Consider the following 19,969-nt stretch of genomic DNA (forward strand, 5'->3'; position numbering starts at 1 on the left):
CAGCATCTCCATCTGAGCCCGATGGCTTGTTTACCAATGCCTGACGGCATCGCGGATGGCCCCTCCTCTCCGTGTCGGCGGCGTCCTTAGTTGCCAGGCAGCGAGGGGAATCCTCGCCGCAACTCGCGCAGGAGCTTCGGCACATGCGCAGTATGCAATGTTGAAACCCTTCCGCCCTGACATATAGTACCGCGCTGCGCAGCAATGCGCATGCGCGGCCTATATATAAGGCGCCGGGGATCCCCGGAAGAGTGCCATTCATCTCCGGATGCCGGAGAGGAAACACTCTTGGACGACGGTGACGCAACCAGCCTCCCTGTACCGCACACGGTCTCCCCCTGCAGGACAAAGGTAAAAATTCACTCCAAGCTTTTTCAGGGCAACTCTGTTATACTATTACAGGGAATTTTTTCCTTAACTTGCAAATCACATTTTGCAATACAGATACAGTCCTGTAGCTTGGAGATTGGAAGGAAACAACAAGCACCGGTCCCGTATATCATACTTGGTCTACCCCCACTGGACAAAGGTATTTTTACGCCAAAACTTTTTTTTGGCGCAATCATGTACCAACCACATGGAACAAATTCCCAAATTTCCATGCATAATTTTCATACAGATACGGCCTTATACCCCCAAGACTGAAGCAGAGGAGATACCACCCTGTTTTCCCTGAGACCTGAAACAGAGGAGGTAATTTCATCTTTCTGTTAAAGCCCAATTATGTTCTGTCCAACACACAATCCTTGGATATACAATATAAATATATAATTCCAGGGACAGTTACCACTTTCATCAGGGACTCCGAATGAGGGAACCAGTTACTCTGGACCATGTGAGTACCCCTGAGAATTCTAAGTGGTTAAGAATTTATATATGTCATGGATATTTATGAAACAGCAATTTGGTCTTTCTAGTGCCTGCATCACTATTACTCCCTTCCTTTATGGGGATCTTGTGACTATCTTGGGAAAAAGAGGGGCATGTTCCATTAACAACGACCGAGAAACTGTATATACAAAAAACAAAATGTAAGCTATTTATTCAACCTAGATTACACAAACTAAGTATTCAGTGCATAATGACACTTACAATGTCTAAATATCATTTTAGATATGGTGATACCTTGAAAAAGGCATAGCCGCTTTAGGCAAGCCGAAACGCGTGGGAAATTGAGACGCTACCTGCAATATCCAATACCGACGGATGGCAGGATTTTTGTGTTTCTAAAGTCACCAATACTCACAAGTGTCACTTCTTTACCTTCTTGCACTATCACGGATGGGTCTCTCACCCACCCTGCACTATATAATTTATGAAGCAAACATGTTGTAATTCATGTATCTTTTACGATAAAATCTAAAAACGCTTTTATGCTGATACGTTTTCTTTATTGCCTTAAAGTCCCACTTACTGGCCTGAGGAACCAAATACTTCTTTGTATACATACCAGGGATGTTGGCGCAACTACTCTTAGGAATCATCTACCTACATTAACAATCTTTCAAAAGGTTTTCTAGAGCTCTAAACTACCAAATCGTACTTTTATAACTGTATTTCTGTCCTGCAACAATATTAACTCTTTTGCTGTGTTTACTCTGCTACACACAGTGCCAAACTCACTGGCCAATTTTTTGTACAACTGGTGTGATAGACCAGTAGCCCTCCAAAACCACATATTGAAGTGGGATGTTATCTGAGTATACTTGTATAAGTGTATTTGTGTCCTGCAACAATACTGCCTCTTTTGCTGCATTAACTCTGCTACACACAGTGCCAAACTCACTGGCCAATTTTTTGTACAATTGGTGTGATAAACTAGTGAAGTGGGGTGTTATTTAACAGTATACTTTTATAAGAGTGCATTTTAGTCCTGCAAAAATTTGGCCTCTTTTGCTGCGTTAACTGTGCTACACACAGTGACAACAGTTACTGGCCAATTATTTGTAGAACTGGTGTGATAAACCTGTGCCCCCCCCCCCAATACCACAGATTGAAGCGGGTGTTATATACCTTGTTCCACATATACTGCGCTTCTCTAGAGACTTTTGTCACAGGGTAATTTAAAAAATGACAGGCAGAGGAAGAGGCATGCCCTTACGCAGGGGTGGTAGGGGTAGGGCAGGAGCAGTAGTCCGGAGAATAAGTGTGAAGTTTCAGAAGGTGCGTTTGATTACATCAAAGGACGCACCAGACTTGCTTGAGTGGCTCACTCAGCCTTCCTCTTCTGCACCCTCCTTATCCTCTCTATCTGCACCCTCTTCACTCTCTGCTGTGTGCACCCCCAAAGACACCACCAACACCACCACCATATACCCTCCGCTTGAGTCACTGGAATTATTTTCCGATCCATCACAAGACATTTCCGATGCGCAGCCATTGTTGGCATCGGATCAGGAAGAGGCGGTAGCAACAGCTGCCACTCAGCAGTCTGATGACAGTACCCAGATCATCCCAAGGTTGGTCCCTGCTGTTGCTGCCTACTCCGTGATCTCAAATGTTAGCGGTGGGGAAGGTGATGTGGATGATGACGTGTCTATGGACGTCACATGTGTGGCCACAAGAGAGGAAGGAGGAGGGGAGTTCAGAGGGAGAGACGGACCAGCAGATAGGGAGGAGAAGCAGGTGGAACTTGCATTGCACAAGAGGTACAAAGCAGACTGCAAATGTATCAGGAGCGAGCCATCAACCATGTACAGTTATATCTGGCGCTCCCAAGACGCCGACACATGGCTCAGCGGTGTGGGCTTTTTTTAATGTGTCCGCTGCTGACAACAGTGTTGCCATCTGCAGCCTTTGCAGTCAACGCATAAGTCGCGGTAAGCCCAACACTCACCTAGGGACGACCGCCTTAAGAAGGCACCTGAACTCCCATCACCGAGCCCAGTGGGAGCATCACCATCAGAACCTAAAAGAGACACACTCCAGGCTCTCACTGTCCAGCCTTTTCTCCTTCTCCTCTCTCCTCAAAATTGTCCTCCACTCCACCTTCCATGATGCCGTCGTCACGTTTTTCTGGAAAAAGGCAGGCTTCCGTGGACCAAATTTTGGAGCGTAAAAAAATGATGACGCTGGATAACCCTCTTGCCCAACGTTTGGCTGCTGGCTTGTTGGAACTGATAGCCCGCCAACTACTGCCATTTAAACTGGTGGACTCGGAGGCCTTTCGGAAATTTGTGGCCATTGGAACACCACAATGGAAGGTCCCAGGCAGGAAATATTTCTCCCAGAAGGGCATTCCAGAGCTGTATGGCCATGTTCAGCGGCAAGTGAATATATCTCTGGCACACAGTGTTGGTGCCAAGATACATCTGACCACAAACACATGGTCTAGCAAACACCGGCAGGGAAGGTATATCACTTTTACTGCCCACTGGGTGAACCTTCTGACGGCCGTCAAGCATGTAACCCGTGGCACCCGTGTAGATTTGGTTGTACCGCCACAGATTGCATGCAGGCCTGCCTCTTCTCTTCCTCCTCCATCCTCCCTCTCCTCCTCGGCTGACTCCTCCTTTTCAGCTGCTACCGTCTCTTCCGCTGTGCCTCCCAAGATCCCCAGAACCTATTACACATGCCAGGTGAGACGTTGCCATGCTGTGCTGTGTCTGTTGTGCCTGGAAGCCAAGAGCCACACTGGTCCTGCACTCCTTTCAGCTTTGCATTCACAGGCAGATCAGTGGCTGACACTGCTCAATTTGACAGTTGGTAAAGTGGTGTGCGACAACGGTGCCAATCTGCTGAGTGCGCTGAAACATGGCAAAATAACACACGTGCCATGCATGGCACACATCCTGAACTTGGTCGTGCAGTGATTAGTTGCCAAATACCCTGGGGTCCAGGACGTCTTGCGGCAGGCTAGGAAAATCTTGGGCCATTTCAGAAGATCTTGCATATGCTTGATAACTGCACGTTTCTGCTGGAGCAGCCTAACGACTACCTGTACGAACTCTGCGGCAGGACAGGTTCTGGGGAGCTTGGGTTTTTTTCACCTCGCCAGTGGCTGCTCATGCGCGACGCATGCAGACTTCTGCGGCCATTCGATCAGATCACCAAACTGGTCAGTCACGGCCAGGGCACCATCAGTGACATCGTACCTTACGCCTTCTTTCTGGAGCGTGCATTGCGTCGTGTCATTGTTTAAGCCGTCGAGGAGTAGGAGCAGGAAGATGAGGAAGTCACAATGTTGGATGAATTCCCAGCGGGTGCTACTCCATCTGAGACAAGTCAACAACAGGAGTCTGAAGAGGAGTCAGAGGAGGATGGTGTCGGGGCGGATGAGGAGGAGCAAGAAGAGCATGCTTTAAACCTTTCTGGGATCCCTGGTGTTATCCGTGGATGGGGGGAGGAGAATGAGTACGACATTATCCTGGATGATGAGCTGGAGCCAGGCCACTACACCGCTTCCAGTTTAGTGCGTATGGGGTCCTTCATGCTCCAGTGTTTTAAGGGGGACCCCCATATAAAAAGCACAAAGGGCAAGGACCAGTATTGGGTGGCAACGTACTTAGACCCCGGGTACAAACCAAAAATGGCAGAAATGCTACCACCATCACAGAGGGCGGTCAGAATGCAGCACTTCCAGGCCTTGCTGCGAGAAATGCTGCATTCTGCTTTTGCGTGCGCTGACAGAGGAATTTCCAGTCACAGAGAGACAGTTGCGGGTAGCAACCCAACAGCGCTGCAAGAATAGGGCGGTTTGAAGATGTGTTGGTCACTTCAGATATGAGATCCTTCTTGCAGCCGACCCATCGACAGCTGTACTCCGGATCCAGCATCAGGGAACGCCTAGACCAACAGGTGTCCGACTACATGGGGTTAACGGCCGATGTGGACGCTCTGAGGAGTGATGAACCCCTGGACTACTGGGTGGGCAGGCTTGACCTCTGGCCAGAGCTTGCACAATTTGCAATGGAACCGTTGGCTTGCCCCCCGTCCAGTGTTATGTCCGAAAGGACGTTCAGCTCAGGAGGGGGGATCGTGACCGATAAGCGCACTCGCCTAGCTCATGACAGTGTAGACTACCTCACATTTATAAAAATGAATGAGGCATGGATCTCTGAGGAATTCAACACATGTGACCAGTAGATCATGTTTCATTTAAATTCCCCATGACAGGCCACAAATATCCGCCAGACCGCCATCCACCCACAACAATTCATGGTCCTTGTCTTCGCTAAATACAGCGGCATAAAAGGCATCTCATGTCCACTGAATGCCTAATTTTTGGGGCCTTTCATGGCCGACAATTATTTTTTCTGTTAATGCCTAATGTACCTCCAGCAACAGAATACTTTGTTCTTAGCTGTCAGGTAAACTCATGTGGGCTAATTTTTGGGGCCTATACTGGCCGACACTTACTTCTGTATCCTGTCAATGCCTAATGTACCTTCAGCCACAGAATACTACGTTCTTAGCTGTCAGGTAAACCCATGTGGGCTAATTTTTGGGGCCTGTATTGGCTGACACTTACTTCTTTATCCTGTGAATGCCTAATTTTTTTTAGACTGGAATTGAAAATCAATGGGTCTGTAAACGTTCTGCCAAATTGTGGAATGGATACGGACCCATTTTACAGATGTGTGAATGGACTCTATATGTATTTGATATGTATTTGATATGTATTTATCGGCTGCTGTCAGTTCTGGCTGATTTTGGAAAAAAAAAAAACATTTTTTTGCTGTAAAAAAATAATAATAAAATTTTAGGGCAACTTTTCCAATTGCAATACTTCAGTTATGACATTTTCCATGTGCTGGGACTATTTGTGCACAGCTAGTACGTCTTTTGTGGCTGCAAATATTTACCTAAAGGTTTTTAAAGTTCGCCTCCCATTAAAGTCCATGGGGCCCGCCGCGAACTTGCGGTTCGCGAACACTTGAGAAAATTTGTGGCTGACGTTCGCGAACCGCCCCAGCCGATGTTCGTCCATCACTAATTGGCAGGACCTGGAACACGCTGTAATTTACGCCGATCCAGAGCATCCCGAACATGCTCAATGGGTGACATGTCCGGTGAGTATGCTGGCCATGCAAGAGCTGGGATGTTTTCAGCTTCCAGGAATTGTGTACAGATCCTTGCAATATGGGGCCGTGCATTATCATGCTGCAACATGAGGTGATGGTCGTGGATGAATGGCACAACAATGGGCCTCAGGATCTCTTCACGGTATCTCTGTGCATTCAAAATGCCGTCAATAAAATGCACCCGTGTTCATTGTCCATAACATATGCCTGCCCATACCATAACCCCACCACCACCATGGGCCACTTGATTCACAACATTGACATCAGCAAACCGCTCACCCACACAACGCCATACATGCTGTCTGCCACCTGCCTTAAACAGTGAAAACCGGGATTCATCCGTGCAGAGAACACCTCTCCAAAGTGCCAGACACCATTGAATGTGAGCATTTGCCCACTCAAGTCGGTTACGATGACAAACTGCAGTCAGGTCAAGACCCCGATGAGAACGAGGAGCATACAGATGAGCTTCCCTTAAACAGTTTCTGACAGTTTGTGCAGAAATTCTTTGGTCATGCAAACTGATTGTTGCAGCAGCTGTTCGGCTGGCTGGTCTCAGACCATCTTGGAGGTGAATATGCTGGGTGTGGAGGTCCTGGGCTGGTGTGGTCACACGTGGTCTGCAGTTGTGAGGCCGGCTGGATGTACTGCCAAATTCTCTGAAACACCTTTGGAGATGGCTTATGGTAGAGAAATGAACATTCAATTCATGGACAACAGCTCTGGTGGACATTCCTGCAAGCAGGATAACAATTTCACGCTCCCTCAAAACTTGCAACATCTGTGGCATTGTGCTGTGTGATAAAACTGCACATTTTAGAGTGGCCTTTTATTGTGGCCAGCCTAAGGCCCGCCTGTGCAATAATCATGTTGTCTAATCAGCATCTTGCTATGCCACCCCTGGGAGGTGGATGGATTATCTCGGTAATGGGCCATACACTCTATAAGATTTTCTGAAGACTTTTTCCTTTAGATTTACCAAAACCATATAATATGAGGTCAAACCTAAACACTTTCAATTTGTATGCAATCTGGCAGGCCTTTGCACTACATAGAAAAGGTAAATCTGAAGGAAATCTAACCACAAAAGTTGGATAGAGTGTATCCAGCCTAAGGCCCCTTTTACACAGGGAGTCGGTCAGGCGGACTCTGTTTTTCTCAGCGGGGGATCGATCCGCTGATCCCCCGCTGAGCAGGCGGATGGTAGCTGTGTCTCTGCGCTGTGTGCGGAGACAGAGCTGTCAGGTCCCAGCTGTTCTCTATGGGGGAATCGGATGAGAACAGACCGCCTGTCCATTTTAATCAGATCCCATCTGATCCAATCCGCTGGACGGATGGAAAATAGGGTTTCCATCCGTCCAGATTTGACGGACAGGATTGGATCGGATGTCGGTGGACATTAGGGCTGCGCATCTTCACTTACCTCACGATTCGATGCGATTACGATTATTAGGGTCACGATTCGATACGATTCGATTCCACGATGCATCACGATTACTATGGGGACCCTTTTCTAAAGGGGGATCTATGGGGACCCTTCTCTAAAGGGGGATCTATGGGGACCCTTCTCTAAAGGGGGATCTATGGGGACCCTTCTCTAAAGGAGATCTATGGGGAGCCTGGGCCTGCCCTAAAGGGAATCCAGGGGAACTGAGCTCTAAAGGGGGATCTATGGGGACCCTGCTCTAAAGGGGATCTATGGAATAGATCCCCTTTAGTGCAGGGTCGCCATAGATCCCCCTTTAGAGCAGGCCAGCATCCCCATACATCCCCCTTTAGTTGAGCAGGTCCCCCCATAGATCCTTCTTTAGTAGAGCAGGTCCCCTCATAGATCCCCCTTTAGAGCAGGCCACATCAGGTTAGAAGAGTTACCTGATGCTAGTTGTAGTACCGTAGGCCCTGGTAAGGAGGAATGCTGGGCTCTGTAGTCCCCCTAGTTGTAGTATAGCAGGCTCTGGTAAGGAGGAATGCTGGGCTCTGTAGTCCCCCTAGTTGTAGTATAATAGGCTCTGGTAAAGAGGAATGCTGGGCTCTGTACAGAGCTACAGAGCCCAGCATTCCTCCTTACCAGTGCCTACTGTACTACAACTAGGGGGACTACAGAGCCCAGCATTCCTCCTTACCAGGGCCTACTGTACTACAACTAGGGGGGACTACAGAGCCCAGCATTCCTCCTTACCAGGGCCTACTGTACTACAACTAGGGGGGACTACAGAGCCCAGCATTCCTCCTTACCAGGGCCTGTTATACTACAACTAGGGGGACTACAGAGTCTGTAGTAGTCCCCCTAGTTGTAGTATAACATGCCCTGGTAAGGAGGAATGCTGGGCTCTGTAGTGCCCCTAGTTGTATTATAGCAGGCCATGGTAAGGAGTAATGCTGGGCCCTGTAGTGCCACGACTTACCAGGAAGCAGAGCTGCAGCCAGTTGTGGGTGAAGTAGCGGTAGCCGGTAGGTGTATGGAGTAGGGCTCAGACACAGACAGGTCCCAGTTGATGAGCCTCATGTCGGGCATTTGGAGCTCGGACTCGTGCAGTGCATGGTACAGGCGGAAAGCAGGGCCTCCTCGGCCAGTCAATTGGGGGGGACGGCAGTCCATGGGTCGGGTTGCTCTGCAGGCTCCGCTCTCCTCCTCTCCTCTCCCACGAGGAGCTCCGTGTTCGCAAGCCCGGCCACCGCCACTCTCATCAAGCGCCAGCGCCGCCCACCCCGGAAGTGACATCAAGCTAATCGATTTTGCAGTCACCCCCAATCGATGCAGAATCGCGAAGGGTCGCATCGCGATGCATCGATTCGGCGATTATATTCCGCAGGCCTAGTGGACATGTCTCCTCTGACATCCGATGCCCCATAGAGATGCATGGGGCATCCGTTCAGATCCGCTAAAAAAACTGACCGGCAGATCTGAACTACTAAATGCTCACTAACACAGATTTGTGAACAATATTTGAGAGAAATCGGCCTTTTGTGTACATAGAAAAAGTCTTAGATTTTTGATTTCAGTTAATGAAAAATGGGGGCAAAAAACAAAAGTGTTGTGTTTATAATTTTGCTCAGTGTAGTAAGCAGCATAAAAAGTCAGAAGAGGAGTGAGTTGGAGTTTTTGGTAAAATAAAACAAATAATGAGAAAAGTTTTTTAACAGTTAAATGTCCATTTTATTAAAAAAAAAAATAAAAAGAATCCACACTTACTGTAAACCGCCAGTTTGGCTCCCCACCCCCCTTTCATCTTTGCTCCATTTTTTTGGCCTTTCATTTCATTATTCTCATTATTCTGGATATATCATAATGGTATGTTACAAATCACACAGAAAGCGCTGAGATTTATGTAATTGCATACTGGATAATTATGAAGCACACATCGCTCACAATGCACCTAAGCTCTGCTTCATATCACATGTCACCTGCAATCTGCTGGGCTTTGTGAAATCTATTTGCCATAATACTATAGGCTATGTCCCAGTACCTCTGGGGCCAGCCAATCAGTGTAAGTAGGCTTTCCCCCTTCATCCCTGTGGATAGTATCTGAGTGTATTTGATTTGTGTACCCTGAATAGGATTTATAGCTGAACTCAAAAACCTTCATTGAAGTATATTCCTCAAAAACTACAACAGTTATAAATTCACTTTGCATGCATCAGCTGCCTTTACAAATCCAGTTATTGCCTTGTAAAGGTAGCAGTGAGATCATTGCTGTGCTGTATACCTTAGCTCCCAACTGTCCCTGATTTCGAGGGATTGTCCTTGATTTGGAAAAAAAAGTCCCTCTGTCCCTCTTTCCTCCTCCTTTGTTTCTCATTTTGGTCTGATCTATATAGTTGTATATAAAATGCACATTACATTGTTCAGAAAGTGTTTCACAGTGCTAAACATTTTATCCAATTTCTAAATTGCTGCATTTGTAAATTTCAAAAGCAAGAAATAGTAGTGGTAAAAAAAAGCACTTGTGGGTTTAACGAATAATTTTTTTGTATAATTTCCCTTTAAGGGGGTGTGGCAGGGGGTGTGTTCTATGCCTACATACTTTTGCTAATAGGTGTCCCTTGTTCCCATCTCAAAAATTTGGGAGGTACAGCTTCTGCAGAGAGGAGAGCTGTGGGAGGGGCCCTACAGGCTCCACCTATACCAGGCTGCCTGTAGGAATCTAAAGGAGGAGGCGGAGACAAGACCAGTCACCCTGCACAAGGAGAGAGTGCAGCAGTGACAGGTCTTCATTACAGGAAGCTCATGCACAGAGGGAAAGTCTCACACTGGATTACTGCATAGATTTGCGAGAAATGCACAAAGCACACCAAGATTCAAGGAGGAATACACATGACTTTTATATTTGGACAATATTTGAGTTTGGTTTTAGTCTGGGGAAAGTACATATCATGTTGTGCCTATAGAGCCTTGTAATATTCTCTCTCTCAAGGTCTCTGGCTTGAGGGTCAGCTCATACTAAGTTGTTGTGGTAAAACACCATACACGCGTTGCAGCATAATTTATTTTAAATTGCACCCGCATGTATCTTCACAAGGGACTTGCACTGCAGCACACCGCCGCCCACCATAACACACAGTTTGGGGTGTAATGGAAATGAATGGAGTCTGTGCTATTTTTTTGTGCATTCAGTTGAGTCCCACTCATTTTGGCTTATGGCACAGGGCATTGTAGAGTGGATAGGCTTTAAAGCATAACTCTACTTTTGTTGAGAAAAAAAAAATTCCCCTCTGGGTGATCTCTGTACATTGCAGGGATATTAACAAACTTTGTTCCACATTTCTACCTTTTGTTATTCTGAAAAAAATCATTGTTTGTTCCTCTGTGCTGAGTGGGTCAAGTGGGAGTGGTTTCACAATTATCAATCAGCTGTGGCAGCTGCAGAGCTCTAATGAGGAAATCTGCTGTGCCTGCATCCCTTTAGACATGTTCCTATTGGGAGTATCTCACAAAAATGAAATTTTTGTTGCAGGGGATGCCAGAAATCTGGCTTGTATCTTAGTGCAGACTTCTGGGAAAATTGGTGAGCCAATCACACAAGCAGGAAATTATGTTTCTGGGGTGTGGTCAGTATACATTCTGTGTACAGAACACCTCCAGGCGGCCATAGTGCATTGCATTTTCAGAAAATTACAACAGCTGCAGATTGAAAAGGAAAGGTCATTTTTAACCACTTTACGTCTGCTCACTGTGCTGCTACTGCGGCACACTGGCTCGTTATCATCTGGCGACGTAGACCTACCTCACCAGACATTACTCTCTCTCGGCGGCGCACGCGCGCTTCCTGGAGGCCCGCTCCCGCTGTATTCAGTCACAGCAGGAGTCGGGCCAGGGGAGGAGCGGTGGTGATTACCGCTGCTCTTCCCCGATCATCGGGGATCTAGTGTGGAAATCCGCCCGCTTGTGTAAACAAAGCGGGCGGATCTCCTAAGTGACAGGCAGGGTCAGATTACAGGGTTCAGCATAGCTGAACCTGCGATCTGTCCCTGTGTCACTCAGTCACCTCCCCCCACACATGTCAGTAAGCACCAGGCATACATTAACCCCTCCCTCTCCAATAAAAATTAACCCCTTCCCTGCCAGTGTCATTTTTACAGTAACAGTGCATATGTATAGCCCTGATTACTGTAGTAATGTCACTGGTACCCCCAAAAGTGTAAAAAATGTCAGTCAAGGGTCCGATCTGTCCGCCGCAATGTCGCAGTCCCGCAAAAAAAAATCGCAGATCGCCACCATTACTCGTTAAAAAAAAAAACACCAAAAATTACAGAAATCTTTCCCTTAGTTAGTAAACGCAATAACTTTTGCGCAAACCAATCAAAATACGCTTATTGCGATTTTTTTACCAAAAATATGTAGCAGAAAACAAATTGGCCTAATATGTTAAAAAATTTTGATTTTTAATTTTTTTTGGGGGGGAATTTCATACAAAAAAATTTGAAAAATATTGTTATTTTTTCAAAATTGTCGCTCTTTTTTTGTTTATAGCGCAAAAAGTAAAAATCGCAGAGGTGATCAAATACCACCAAAAGAAAGCTCTGTTTGTGGGAAAAAAAAGTTCATAGATTTAATTTGGGTACAGCGTCGCACGGCCGCGCAATTGTCCGTTAAATTAACGCAGTGCCAAATCGCAAAATATGGCCTGGTCAGGAATGGGGTAAAATCTTCCGGTCTTAAAGCGTTTAAAAATACCCTCATTGAGAATTTTTTGGTCAAAGACATGTAGCTAAATACATTTTGGCCTAAATATATGACAAAAATTGAATATATTGGATATTTTTTAACTGTCAAAGTAGAAAAATATTGTTATTTTTTCAAAATTGTCGCATTTTTTTATTAATATCACAAAAAATAAAAATCACAGAGATGATCAAATACCCCCAAAAGAAAGCTCTGTTTGTGGGAAAAAAAGGACGTAAATTTTGTTTGGGCACGGCGTTGCATGTCCGCGCAATTGTCAGTTAAACTCGCACAGTGCCGAATCGCAAAAAGTGGCCCAGACGTAAGACAGCAAAATCCTCCGGTGGTAAAGTGGTTAATAACATTCAATTACAGTATGATTTGTGTCGCAATAGTATAAGCTATACAGTAAACTCCCCTCCATCGCGGGGGTTACGTTCCAGACCTACCCACGAAAAGTGAAAATCCGTGAAATAGAAATACCCTATTTAAATACACCCTAGGCATGTTTTTAGAACTTTTACTGTACTTTTAAAAGCATTTTAAGGTCTTTAACCGCTTCCATACAGAGCAGTTAGACCCCCTTCCTGCCCAGACCAATTTTCAGCTTTCAGCACTCTCACACTTTGAATGACAATTGCTCAGTCATGCTACACTGTAACCAAACAAAATTTTTATCATTTTTTTCACACAAATAGAGCTTTCTTTTGGTGGTATTTGATCACAACTGGGGTTTTTTTTTTTTTTCGTGATATAAGCAAAAAAAGAGCAAAAATTTTGCAAAAAAAACACTTTTTTTTAGTTTCTATTATAAAATTTTGCAAAAAATTAATTTTTCTTCATACATTTGGGCCAAAATTTATACTGCTACATGTCTCTGGTAAAATTAACCCAAATTAGTGTATATTATTTAGTCTGTGTGAAAGTTATTGAGTCTAGAAGCTATGGTACCAATTACTGAAAATTTATCACACCAGATGTACTGATGGCCTATCTCCATCTTGAGGCCCTGAAATGTCAGGACAGTACAAATACCCCCCAAATGACCCCTTTTTGTAAAGTAGACAGTCCAAGGTATTTAGTAAGAGGCATGGTGAGTTTTTTGAAGTTATAATTTTTTCCCACAATTCTTGGGAAAATGAAGAAAACATTTTTTTTTATTTTTTTTTCCCAAAACGTTGTCAATTTATAAGCTATTTCTAACACATAGCATGTACACAGCAAAAATGACACCCCAAAATTCATTCTGCTACTCCTTCTGAGTATGGTGATACCACATGTGTGAGACTTTTACACAGCCTGGCCACAAAAAGAGACTCCACGTCCAAGTAGCACCATAAGGCGTTTTAGGAGCATAAATACACATAAAACTTTCTTACTACCTATCACACTTTTCAAGGCCCTAGAGCACCAATACAATGGAAAAGTCCACAAAATGACCCCATTGCGCCCCCGGGGGCGCGCATTAAGGAAGGAACGAGCGGCTCGCGCTGGAGCCGCTCATGTGATCGGCTGTGATTGACACAGCCGATCACGTGGTAAACAGCCAATTTCATTGGCTGTTTACCTTGATCGGGGTTGGGCTCAGTCCGAGGGACGAGCCTCACCCCCGATCGCCGCGCTGCGCGCCCCCGGGGGCGCGCAGTAGTGGGGAGATCCGGGCGCCGTCATATGACGTCCGCCCGGATCGAGAAAGGATTTGTGCCGACGTCATTTGACATGACGCGGTACGGAAGGGGTTAAACACACTTTTAAAACAATAGAAACACATTTAAACACATAAAAGATACTGAGAGACAGAGCAAGAGCAATGGAAAACACAAAATTATTTAATTAACAATGATTTAATTAGTAAAATAATATTAATAGGTCTTACAGAAAACAAGCACAATATACCGGGTCCCCAAAAACTGAACCGCGATATAACGGGGGTTTACTGTATTGTTTTTTCTTTATTTGCTGATTTTTTTTCCCCACAAAAGTATAGTTACCCTTTAAATAAACAAACATATAGCAGATTTGATAGTAAGGGCCGGTTTACATCAGCTATTGTGGTGCGTTCACACCATGCCCCCATATGAATCGCACAGGAATGTGTGAAAAATGCACTCCATTTTCAATCTGCAGCGGGTGTCAATAGAAAGGTAATGACACCCCAAACAAAGGTCACAAACGCGTTGCGTTTGTCCCCACCTGATCGCACGTGCTACCTTTGTTGTGGCGCAATTTTAGCTCATTCAAAATGAATACGCTGAAATCCCACCGCACAGAATCCCATGTGAATCGCACAGGAACGCACAGCACGTTCATTCATGTACAGGCATGGTGTCACAGGAACTAAGCAATGACACACTGCAAGATACCACAGCACAATAAAAACTCAAACTGGAAGTAAATGCATTGCAAACGCATCAAAAACACCAATTACAATAACGCACTTTAACGCGTCTCAGCGTAGATGCCATAATGCATGTGCTGTGGCGTACACTAGCCCCAAGACTCAGGGCTGAGAAATAGTATTAAACATTAATTACACAGGTTCTGTGGCTGATTAAGGTGATAATTAAACTTGCATGGTGCCTTAAGGCCCGTACACACGTACCGATTGTTGGCAGACAAGCGTCGGCCGACGAACGATCTGCCGTTTGTACGCTTGTTAGTATGATGCCTCCGACAGCCGTCAGCGCACATTCTGCCGACAAGAATCTGTCATGCAAGCATTAAAATTTTTGTATGCCGACACCAGAGCGGCCGATTGTTCGCCAGTCAGTACAGAATTCAGCCGACAGACAGCAGATTTGCAAGACTGGGCATGCTCAGAAAAGAAAAAACACAGGGAAAGTTAACCATTACATGACATCACTTCTGCGGTCGGTTGTAGTCGGCGGACAAAATTCCTGTGGCTGTCTTTGCACTTTTCAACAGACACCGACAGCCCGGGGACAAAAGACGGCCGATCGTTCGCCGACGATCGGTACGTGTGTACAAGGCTTAAGGCCCGTACACACGATAAGAAAATCTGTAGGGAAAATTCGTCCGACGACCGATCTGCCGATTTTAGGATTGTTAGTATGGTGCTTTCGACAGCCAACTCCGACTTTTCGGCTGACAAAATCCTGATGTGCAGGCTATAAAATGTTTGTCGTCCGTAATACATCGTCCGATTTTCGTCTCATTAGTACAGATTTCGACGGAAAAAAATCTTAAGAGCAAGACTAGGCATGCTCAGAGACGAAAGAACACATACAAAGCAATCCAGCACATGGCATCACTTCTGAAGTAGAATTCTGTCGTACGGGAAAATTCGTATGAAAATAACCTCTTCACTCTCCACATCAGACTAGCATGCAACAAAAACGGACAACAGATCGTTTGATGATCTGATCGTGTGTACGGGGCTTTAGGCCCCTTTCACACATACGGTCCGTTTGTCCGTTTTTCATCCATCCGTTGACGGATGAAAAACGGACATCAATGCATCTCTATGTAAAAACCGATGACAATGGATGATTATCCGTTAACATCCGTTTTTATCCGCTTCCGTCAATGTCCATTTTTTGGAACAGATGAATGCCCTATTTTTCATCCGTCAAAAAAACGGATCGGACGAAAAACGGATGTAAACGGACAAACGGTCCATTTTTCATCTGTTTTTGCATTGGTAGTGGATGTAAGAAAAATGAATGAAAAACGGATGAAAAATGGATGAAAAATGGATACATTTTGACGTGACTGAACTGATGAACTGAACGGACCGTATGTGTAAAAGAGGCCTTATCTGCATTATATTAGCCTCAGAACCTGTGTAATTAATATGTGTCCTGGTTTACAGGGATGATGTGGCAACCCTAGGTTCCATTAACAATTAATGGCACCGCCACATGTCTGCTAAGCCCTCGTTTACATTGGAGCAACTTGTCATGCAACTTGGCAGGTCAAATCACATGACAATTCGCACCCTTTTGTCAGCAATAGCACTGTTCAAAACAGTGCGACGCTGATTTTGCGGTGCTGCATCGATAAGAAAAACTAGTTCCTGCACTACTTTTGGCGATTTTGGGTGTGAGTTGCGTAGAAATCTGTGCATGAAGCTGTGCACATTCTTTAAAGCCGCACCTGAAGTTGCACTGACACGCGGCTTTGAAATCATGCGATTTCAGATTAAGTCGCATGATTTCAAAGCCGCAGTCAATGTGAACAAGTAAAAGTGCAGTACATTTCTTTGCGTGACGTGAAAGTGCACGATTTTGCATATGTTCCCAAAATGCAGTAGTATGAACCTTTGTCATGCAAAGTTGCTGCTCATCTATTTATTTTCCTAGAACATTCTGTATTGTTTATTCATAGGTTGGGCTTCAAATACAATTTGTCTGTGAAGGTTTTCATTTATCCACGTCATTGTATAGTGAGATTTCTATGCATACCAATGGACTTGTTCCTTGAAATGTTCCTGCCACTCATTTTAGGCTCCAATCACACGGGCGGTGCGCCCGACGGAGTCCGTTCTCCGCTGAGCAGGCGGATGACAGCTCCGTCTCTGCTCTGTGTGCAGAGAAGGAGCTGTCAGATCCCCGCTCTCCTCTATGGTTGATTTGATGAGAACGGACCGCCTGTCCGTTCTCATCTGATCCTATCCGATCTTCGAACCGGATGGAAAATAGGGCTTCCATTCGTTCGGATTTCACAGACAGGATTGGATAGCAGCAGGTGTCAGTGGAGATGTCTCCGTTGACATCCGCTGCTCCATAGGGATGCATGGAGCATCCGATCAGGTCCACCTGACAAACTGACAGGCGGATCGGATCGGAAAGCCCATGTGAAAGGGGCCTTAAACACTATTTTATATCTATTATTATCAGCTGTTAAAATTATTATTTTTTTTTTTGAGGAGCTTGGTCTCAACCAATTCCATCGTGCTACCAACAAGCTGACAGGCTGCTGCTGATTGGATTTAAAACTTCTAATATACGGTTAGATCCAACCGTCCAAATATATTTGGACACGGGCACAATTTTAGTTTTTTTTTCAGATATTTACCAAAACATATTCAAGCTATAGTTATTTAATGGATATGGGCTGAAAGTACGCACTCTCAGGTTTAATATGAGGGTATGTACATTGAAATCGGAGGAAGGGTTTAGGAATTACAGCTCTTAAGAATAGCCATCCCCCTTTTTCAAGGGACCAAAAATAGTTGGACAATGGAATCAAAAGCTGTTTCATGGCCAGGTGTGGCCTACTCCTTTGTTATTTCTTCATTAATTAAGCAGGTAAAAGGTCTAAAGTTGATTCTAAAGCTTCGTACACACGATCAGATTATTGCATGTATTTTCATCGATTTTTTGTTGCATGCTCTTCTCCTATCGAAAGTGAAGAGGTTACCTTCATACGAAAATTCTCGTGCTGAATTGTTTTGTATGTTTTCTTTCATTTCCGAGCATGTGTAGTCTTGCTCCTACGATTTTTATTTTGGATGAAAACTGTACTAATTAAACAAAATCGGAGGTTGTGTTGATGTACGATAAAAATTGTATAGCCTACACATCCAGTTTCTGTCTTTCTGAAAATCAGCTGTCGAAAGCACTACACTAACAATCCGTAAATAGGCAGATCATTCATCGGATGAAATTTGACTTCCTAATTTCTTATCTTGTGTATGGGCCTTAAAGCGGAGTTCCGGCCACAAAATCGACATAATCGATTTTGTGGCCATCCGCTTCCTATTTGTCACCTGACCTGAAAAAGAAATGGATAGTTACGATTTTATTTTGTTTTTACTTACCTTGTTATTGTAGAAAAATATACTCGCCTTTCTTCCACTTCCTCCCTCGGCGGCCGCGGCCCGCGCCGTCACTTCCAGTTTGCAATGATTCCTGGGAGGTGAACGTCATCGCTCCCAGGAATCAATGCGCCGGCACCGGCCCCGCCCGTCATCGGAAGTGATGAGCGGGGCCAGTGCAGGTGAATTCTGGGAGAAGAGGACACGGAAGAGGACACAGAAGAGGATCGCGCTGGCTTCAGCTGCCCACATCCAAGATGGCAACGCTGGAGAAATAATTTTAAAGGTAAGTATTTCTTCTTGCAGGTAAGTGTGACCCAGAACAGTACAGAGGCTATCCATTGTGGAATGTACTAGCCCTGACTGTCCGGGGGTATTTTTATTGAAAAAAAAATTTTGTGGCCGGAACTTCGCTTTAAGTGTTATACTTGCATTTGGAATCTGTTGCTGTGAACCTACATCATACATTCAAAGGAGCTGTCCATGCAAGTGAAACAGGCCATTGTAAGGCTGGATAAACACTATACAATTTTCTTTCCATTTTTTCCCTTTAGACTTATTAAAACCATATACTATGAGGTCAGACCTAAACACTATCAGTTTGTATGTAATCAGGCAGGCCCTTGCACTACATAGTTGAAGGTAAATCTAAAAGAAATCTACCAACAAAAGTTGTATAATGTGTATCCAGGTCAAGGCTTAAAAAACAAACCAAATCCAACAGAGAGATAGCAGCAACATTAGGAGTGGCCAAATCAACAGTTTGGTACAATCTGCGGAAAGAAGAATGCACTGGTGAGCTCAGCAACATAAAAATGCCTGCACATCCACGGAAGACAACAGTGGTGGATGATCGCAGGATCCTCTCTATGGTAAAGAAAAAGGATTCGCAACATCCAGACAAGTGAAGGACACTCTCCAGGAGGTGGCATATCATTGTCAAAGTCTACAATCAAGAGAAGACTTCACAAGAGCAAATACTGAGGGTTCACCACAAGGTGCAAACCATTCATAAGCCTGAAGAATAGAAAAGCCAGATTGGACTTTTCCAAAAAACATGTAAAAAAGCCAGACCAGTTCTGGAAAAGCATTCTTTGGACAGATGAAACTAAGATTAATCTGTACCAGAATGACTGGAAGAAAAAAGTGTGGAGAAGGCTTGGAACAGCTCATGATCCAAAGCACACGTCATCTGTAAAACATGGTGTGATGGCATGGGCATGCTTGGCTTCTAGTGGCACTGGGCCATGTGTATTTATTAATGATGTGACCGAAGACAGAAGCAGCCAGATGAATTCTGCAGTGTTTGGAATTATACTGTCAGCCCAGATTCAGCCAAATGCAGCAAAGTTGATTGGACGGCGCTTCACAGTACAGATGGACAATGATCCAAAACACACTGCAAAAGCAACCCAGGAGCTTTTGAAGTAAAATAAGTGGAATATTCTGCAATGACCGTGTCACCCACCTTATCTCAACCTAATTAAGCATGTATTTCACTTGCTGAAGGCAAAACTAAAGGCAGAAAGACCCACAAACAAAGAACAACTAAAGACAGCTGCAGCTAGAGCCTGGCAAAGCATCAGAAAGGAAGAAACTCTGTCTTTGGTAATGTCCATGGGTTCCAGACTTCAGGCAGTCATTGCCAGTAAAGGATTCCCAACAAAATATTAAAAATTAACATTTTATTTATTAGTTTATTCATTTGTCCAATTACATTTGAGGCCCTGAAAATGGGGGGGCTGTGTATAAAAATGGTTGCAGTTTCTAAAATTTGTACTTAATATTTATGTTCAACCCCTTGAATTAAAGCTGAAAGTCTGCACTTCACATTCATTTGTAATGTTTAATTTTAATTTTATTCTGATGGCATACAGAGCCAAAAGTATGAAAATTGTGCCTGTGTCCAAATATATATGGACCTAACTGTAGTAGCAGCGGTGTATACTGTCCCACTAGAGCCAGCACCTTACTAACATGAGCTGAGCCAGCTTTATGGGTGAA

The sequence above is a fragment of the Pelophylax lessonae genome (genome assembly GCF_965119305.1).
Source record: "Pelophylax lessonae genome assembly, chromosome: 4".
Taxonomy (NCBI): Eukaryota; Metazoa; Chordata; class Amphibia; order Anura; family Ranidae; genus Pelophylax; species Pelophylax lessonae.